Consider the following 7403-nt stretch of genomic DNA (forward strand, 5'->3'; position numbering starts at 1 on the left):
ATTCAGCACCAGCTTCCCCTTTTCCTAATCAGCAAAGATTCACTGAGAACGACACAGCTACTGTGGATCTAAAGGACACGAGGCTGCAGGTTTGGGCCTGATCCTGCTCCCATACATGAAATAACTATTAGGTTATTGGGCCCAGCTCTACAATATTCATAATTATCAAGAGCCCCCAGCCCTTCTCCCATTGAATCCAATCCGAGCAGTGCCCTTCCAAAGTGTTTTGCAGATTTCAGTAACTAATAACAACAACAAATGGATAAAATAGAAAAAGGACTGAAAACATCTTCATTACAGACCTAGCCAGTGAATTCGCTGCGATTGCAGCAGCATCACTGAAGGCCCAATTGGACCTGTCGCCCATTGAGAGATCATCAAACATTTATAACTTTAGATAAGTTGGTGGTTTAAGTACAGGAGAGTCTGTCACCCGCAAAATTAAATTCTCCACACCCCACCAGCAATGTAATGATGAACAGGGTCTCAAAGCCCTGTACAGGGTGCAGGCAACAGTGTTATCACTAAAGTGATTTTTCAAATCACAATTGTTTCTAAAAGTCTTCATTTTTGCCTAAAAACAGAACCCTCCATTTCCCGACAGCTCCCCACTAGGGGTCATGCTCTTTCCCTGGAGCACACACATGTATGGGAACAAAGAGGAGCCAACCACGAGTTCTGCGGAGGGCCCCAATCTCTGCTTGGGGCCTGATCCCATGCCACAGATGCAGAAGCAGGAGAACGGCTGCCTAGAGCGTTCTCCTGCCAGCACAGCCAGAGACACAGCAACACACCAGTGCACAAAATGGGGTCTGCTCTGCTTAATACTCAGCATACCATGCGTTGTGTCAGCCAGACTTTCATCACTGTCACAAACATACATCCTTAATGTCACCCTGGGGCCTCCTTAGCTGTGGGTTGTCAGCTGGGATGCACAGCCTTCAGCCAAAGAACAAAGACAGGGCGGGTTGGGTTTTTTTCCTCCTCTCTCTCTCTCTTATTCAGAGAAGGGTTTTTTCCCCCCTTCTCTCCCCTCTCTCCTAAACCTGTCCAGCAGTTCCCATGCAAGGAGGGGCACCTCACCTGAGCCCATGTGTCTCTTGCCCTCCCAGATGTGTCCTTCCTTGGTCCCGTTTTAGGAAATGGAAGCTCCCAGACGATGTCAGAAGCACTCTGGACCAAAGGGCTGCAGTCCTGCAGCTTCCCCTGGACCAAGGAAGGAAGCCATCTCGCTGCTGTGTAGCAGGAGCCACGACACAGCAAGAATGTTGTCCACAACTTTTCCCAGTGTAAACCCATGTTTTTCCTGGGACATTTATAACTCAGCATGAAGTACCTGCTGTTCCCACTGGCTCAGAGCCTGAGGCCCATATTCACCCAAACTTCCATTGACGTCACTGGTATCTTACCTGACTCAGGACCTAGTGAAACCTTCCCTAGGAGCAGAGAGGTGCTGGTACCCATGGACCAGGTCACTGATGTCCTCTCCAGGTAGTTCAGCATCCAGGGTCAGAGCCTGGGTGGGAGAACTCTATCTTTTCTTTCTCTCTCTCAATTTGGACACGGATGCCTCTGTGATCTGTGCGTTATAGGCAGTACAGAAACAATTGAGGTTTCTGCTTTCAGCTCTTCTTTCACCTCATCAGACAAGCAAAAAGGAGCCGTCTGGACTGAACTTTTAGAGAAGACGTTTTGGCCTTAAGTCCGTTATGCTCTCGACACAGGTCATTAGTCAGGTGTCCATCCCACACCTTCCGAAAGCAAAAAGGCCCCACAAAGTGCACATTCAGATCCTTTCCCCAGAGCACAACAACAGTCTCTAGGCACAGGGACAGAAGAAAGAGAGAGAGAGTCGCAAGCTAAGTAAACCCCTACAGCTGTTTGTAGAAATCCCACTGATCCAGCACATCTGCTCTCAGACCAAATGAACAATGACTGGGAGCTGCCCAGACTCGCTGGACTCCCCTCAGCTACTCAGAGACCTGAAAGGCCCGCTGACTACTGCAGCTAGCAGCTCAGGGGGGGCAGCATTTCCTCCCCAGAGATGCCTCACACGGAAGCTGGGAGTAACAGATGCACACACCTCACAAACAAAGGCAGCAGAGATCTCAGGTTCTCTCTCTAGGGACTCCACTGTCCCTCAACAGATTTCAGGTTACTACTGAATATTAGGAGTTTTTTACTAGAGACAGGCCAGACCCTGAACCCTGGATCCAAACATCTTGAAACCCACCCCTACATCCACATCCAAATGTTGCAAATTACCTCTATCTTTATAATAGGGCTACACCACAATCCTGGCTTTGAAGAGCCCTGAACTCAGGGATGTCCAAAAACTGCATCTGGGTTCTGCTGCCTGATCACAGCTGGTTAGTCCACAAACGTTCGAAGTCTGTAGTGGGCAATAAGGGCTTACTCCTGCTTCCACTCCAGCCCCCACTGCTACGGAGGGCTTCTCTAACAAAGCTGCGTTTTTACCTTCCTAGCATGCATGAGCTATCCCCAGGGAGAACACAGGGACCACCAGGCACTTACTTGAGTTTAACCACAACTCCGAAGCTCAACCCCAGGCAGATACATAGGGCAGGCCCCGGTGAGCGTACAACTAAATAAAGCGCCTTGTCTCCGCTGTGTTTTCACTCCGGCTAGCTCATGTGTGACAGCTACCCCAAGGTACAAAACCCAAACAAGCTTTTTCAGCAGTGAAGGCAGGCCCTGAGCATTACAATGCAGCAATCTACAGCCACAGCCCGAATCATTAAAGAGCTGAATCCCGTAATCCTTATTCAGACACAGGTATGTTCTGGGCTGAGGCTATACAATGCCTTAGTATTCTGAAGAGGGCCGTGGTTTCTTGTGAGCATCTCAGCCATGCTCCACCAGCAACACAGCTCTCGAAGGGGTCTAACACACCAAGGCTACTTCGGCCCACGTGACTTTCAGACAGGCCTCTCCTTCGCGTTGAGCCCCAGAGCTAAGCAGTTCTGATGTTTCATTGGGGCTCTTTTAGAACGTCATTGAAAAGAACTGTGTGTTGTTTGAAAGTAAACATTCTCCTACAGAGCTGGTATCCCATACACCACAACTGCACCAGAAAGTGAAACGGGCCAGAACGCACCACATGGGCTTCAGAGCTGAATTTTCAAAAGACAGCCTGTATGCTGGGCCTGCAAAATATATACAGGTATGGACCAGATGGCTATTTGCATGGATCTGCAACAGCCCATCTCCTTATCATCACAGGTGTGGTCCATTAACACACCACCCCAGTGCCCTGCTCCCTGCACTCAGCTCCCACTGAACACAAAGCTGCAGGGAATACAGAAGACAGAGCTTTTTTCAGGGGCCAGCCCCAGACTGCGAACAAACTCCCCCAGGAGTGAAGAACCAACCCAAACCTCCCCACCTTCTGCTCCAAATGCAAGGCACATTTCTTCAACCTGCCTTCTCTAGTGCACATAGACAGCAATGTGTGTATATATAGATTATATATAAAAATTTAAAAAAAATTAAAAACATCCAAAACTAAACACCCCACTGCACACACTTCTTCCCCTGGGAAGAGGAGGAGAGAACATGTGATAGTAAGTCACAGTTGCTTAATGAACGACTGGGAAGACACTCATGTACTATGGTGATGAGCACAATGTAAGAACCCATGTAGAACAGAATAGAATGGTTTCAGGTCTTGGTCCCGATATTCAAAGCCCTCCAAGAGACTGGGCCCAGCTACTCCCGGGATGCTCCTGCATCTGGAACCACGACCTCTCCCTCAAAAGTTACATCCCATTGAGACAATGAAACTGTCGAGATCAGATCCAGATCCCAGCTTCGCAGCCCAGGCCATTTCAGGTTTGCCATGCTGGGTAAAGATCACGCTGTACTATCCATTGCTCACAGAGCACCACAGATGCACCCCTGCCCTGAAGAGCTGACCACCTACAGTCAGGACAAGGAAAGCAGAGCCAGCCTTGCCTTCTAAACCCTGACGAGCTTCCCCCCGAAACACTATTTCCAGGCCTTTCCGCCCTTCAGAACCGGCTTGTCCCTCTAGGCCCCCCCCGTCAGTCACTGCTGACTACTGCAGTTTCAATGACCTGGCTCACACCCTCCCAGTCCCTCATTGAAAATGCAGTTGGGCTAGTTTCAGTTTTAATTCCAGAGGAAACAGAGTTACCCTCATCAGGTACATTTCCTCTGTAGGTGCAGAGATGGCAATGGAAACAGTCTGGCTTTGCCTGTAGAGGCCTCGGTGTGCCGGTCAAAAGGCCACAGGGAAGCGTTTTACATGATGGCTGGGATGTCAGCCATGACCCAAAATCCATTTGAATGACAAAAAAAAGGAATAGCTGATACCAATGGCTGATCCACCACTCTGAGCCATCACCTCCCAAATGGCCTTTCATTCTCCCTAAAATAGACCATTTCCCTCTAATCCTGAAAAGTAAAGAGATACTTGGGATGTGCAGTTTAATAAGAAAAGGAACTTCTTGACTTGCAGATTTGCTCGTTAAAAAGGCCAGTCCCTTCCCTGCCCCACCCACCTCCTGTTTCTACACCCTGCCCTTGCTGCCTGTTTCCCCCTTCCTTCCCCCTCCCCTCCCCCCAGTCACAGGCTTGGAGACTTCCCCAATTTTACCACTACTGTCTTTGGTTTTTTGTTATTTCATCCTCTCCCGCCCCTGCTCCCACCCCCGCCCCAGTGTTCACCTCAACCTACTATCACATTTTAAAACTACAGCTGCCTTGTCCACACTAGGATTTCACTAATGCGTTTAGTAACCATGTGTTAGCTAAAAAGTGGTGAAAAAATACCTTGTTGCCTAGGGAAAACAAGGCCTAGGCGTTCGCTCTGAAGCAGCTACACACATGGCCGGTCACTATTCTACTGTATTCTATTCTATATAGGTTCTTATCCCATGCTCATTACCCCAGTATCTGAGCATCTTCCAGTAATGCAACTGTGACTAAATCTATCACATGTTATTTGTTCTCTCTGACTTCTCTAACCAGGGCAAATCCCTAATGCAAGCACAAAGTGGCAGGGAGTTGCACTGGCTATGTAGAAAAAAAAGTTTGTCAGTTTCCACAGCTGTCAGATGGTCACCTTTCACCAATGCTAAACACATACAAGCAACAGCACAAAGAGAAATAAAGCAACAAAGAGTCACTCTTTCCATCCTTCCCTTCCACGCCTGTCCCCCACTCCATTCAGACTTCAATGCTAGAACAATAACCACAGCAATAAACAAGTCAGTCATTTAGGAAGAAATGGAGTAACTGGGTGTACCTGCAGAAAAGCAAGTAAATGCATCCCCTACAGTTGGGCTCCGGGGAACCCTAGCTTCTTTCCGGTCTCCTACTGTCTGTGTTTCCATGGATCATTTTCTCTAATACACATTTACCAACCACAGAGATCCTAACTTTCAGCTCTTCCCTATGGGTATCCATCCAGCTGCCTTTCCCATCCACCTGGGACTGGTACAAGTTCCAGAGCTGCTTCAGAATTTATTTGTTTCTCAGACACCACCCAGCCCTTTCCCCATGATATCACCAAAGGAGTTTCTTCTCATTGGCCTTTGGGAGGATGAGGCAGAATAAACTGCAGTTTCTTTAACTGTGTCACTACCTGAAGGCTCTGTGTCTGGAACCTGCAGTGCAATGTCTCAACACTGAAGAATTCCCTCTCCCCTTCCTTCCCCAGGCCAGGGGTAACCTGATGACCTAGTAACCAGCGGAGATCTGCTTTAAAAAAAAAAAAAAAAGAAAAAGTATTTCCAGACAACCTGTCAAAAAACTAGGAATGTATCCAAAGGTACTTGAGCATGCAAACATAACTCAGGTCCCAGTGGGAAACCATTACAGCTGTTAAAAGCAACAGAGGGTCCTGTGGCACCTTTAAGACTATACTTCTGTACAATCTACACAGACAAGACAAACAAAGGAAGGATTGCTATCCCCATTTTACAGCTAGGAAATTGAGGTCCAGAGAGATTAAGTGATTTACCCAAGGTGGCATTCTGTCTCCCCCGAACCAGCCCACAAGCAGCCAGAGAATTCCCCTGCCATGGGCACTGCATTGTGCCATCACAGGCAGCCCTACACCGCCCCCATGCACACTCCAGCTGTTACAGGCAGGAAGTCTAGGGCAGAGACTTGAACACAGAGCTCCTATTGATGTACCCCAGGACCATCCTTCATCTCCGTGTAAAAACTCTTCCCAGAAATAAGTATGAACTTCCAAGACAGGACAATAAATACACTGAAAGGCAGTCAAGCTGTCTGACCCATTCCTAAAGCCTACAGCTAAAAGAACCCCAACATTCTACATCTGTGGCACACAATTCTGCACACAATCATTTGCATATGCAACCATCTGAAAAGGAGGCCAAACTGAGGTTCCTTTAAAAATATGGCCCTTTATGCCTAAATTCAGGGAACACTTAATATAATGTTGCCTACAGGTTACAGCAGCACACTGGGTTCTATCTCTGTCTGTGCCTCTGATTCATTGGGTTTCCTTAGGCAAGTCATTTAATCTCCCTGAGCCAAATTCATTGTGTTCCAGCTAATCCCCATCCCTCTGCCAATGTCCCACCCAGAACATGAGGGAAAATCCCAACTAAAAGTCTGGCTGAAACAAACAGTACTAATGTATGGGAGAGGGAGGGTTCCCAACACTAACCAGTGACCTAAATAATGATTAAATTTACCTACTGTGCGCTCATGGGCTTTCTAAACCCACAGCTGTGGATGTATGAAAATTCTCACAATAATCCCCCAAGGCAGGTATGTCCCTCTTTGACATGTTACTCATGCACCACTTGAAGCTCTTTTTGGAGCAGTTACATTCTTATTCATAAAAACAACAAGGAGTCTGGTGGCACCTTAAAGACTAACAGATTTATTTGGGCATAAGCTTTCGTGGGTAAAAACCTCACTTCTTAGTTTTTACCCACGAAAGCTTGTGCCCCAATAAATCTGTTAGTCTTTAAGGTGCCACCAGACTGCTTGTTGTTTTTGTAGATACAGACTAACACGGCTACCCCCTGATTCTTATTCATAGATTCCAAGGCCAGAAGGGACCATTGTGATCACCCAGTGAGTCTGACCTCCCGCACAACACAGGCCAGGAACTTCCCCAAAATAATTCCCACAGCAGAACTTTTAGATCTCGATTTTAAAATGGTGAGGGATGGAGCATCCACCAGGATTATTATTAGTGAACATAAATAAATCTTCTGCTGAGACTCCAGCACTGTTCCCTTTACAAGGGTCCCAACAGCAACACCTCCCCACCCCCAACGACCAGCCCCATCTCCAATCATCCACACCCCCAACCCATCTCCCAACACCAGCAACAATCCCCTAAGGAGATCGCCACATGACCCCAAAGAACAGCC

At 47.7% G+C, this 7403-nt stretch overlaps 1 protein-coding gene across 1 annotated transcript in view; it reads right to left on the bottom strand.

Annotated features, from left to right (window-relative positions):
• DNMT3B (DNA methyltransferase 3 beta) overlaps nucleotides 1-5692 on the bottom strand; it is a 45630-nt gene extending 39938 nt beyond the window's left edge. The window contains exon 1 of the mRNA XM_024215430.3: nucleotides 5630-5692. The gene's annotated coding sequence lies outside the window, so the exon portion shown is untranslated. The remainder of the gene's footprint in view (nucleotides 1-5629) is intronic.
• Between the last annotated feature and the right edge of the window lie 1711 nt (nucleotides 5693-7403).

This window comes from Terrapene carolina, unplaced genomic scaffold (genome assembly GCF_002925995.2).
Source record: "Terrapene carolina triunguis isolate 2854851 unplaced genomic scaffold, T_m_triunguis-2.0 Scaffold130, whole genome shotgun sequence".
NCBI lineage: Eukaryota > Metazoa > Chordata > Testudines > Emydidae > Terrapene > Terrapene triunguis.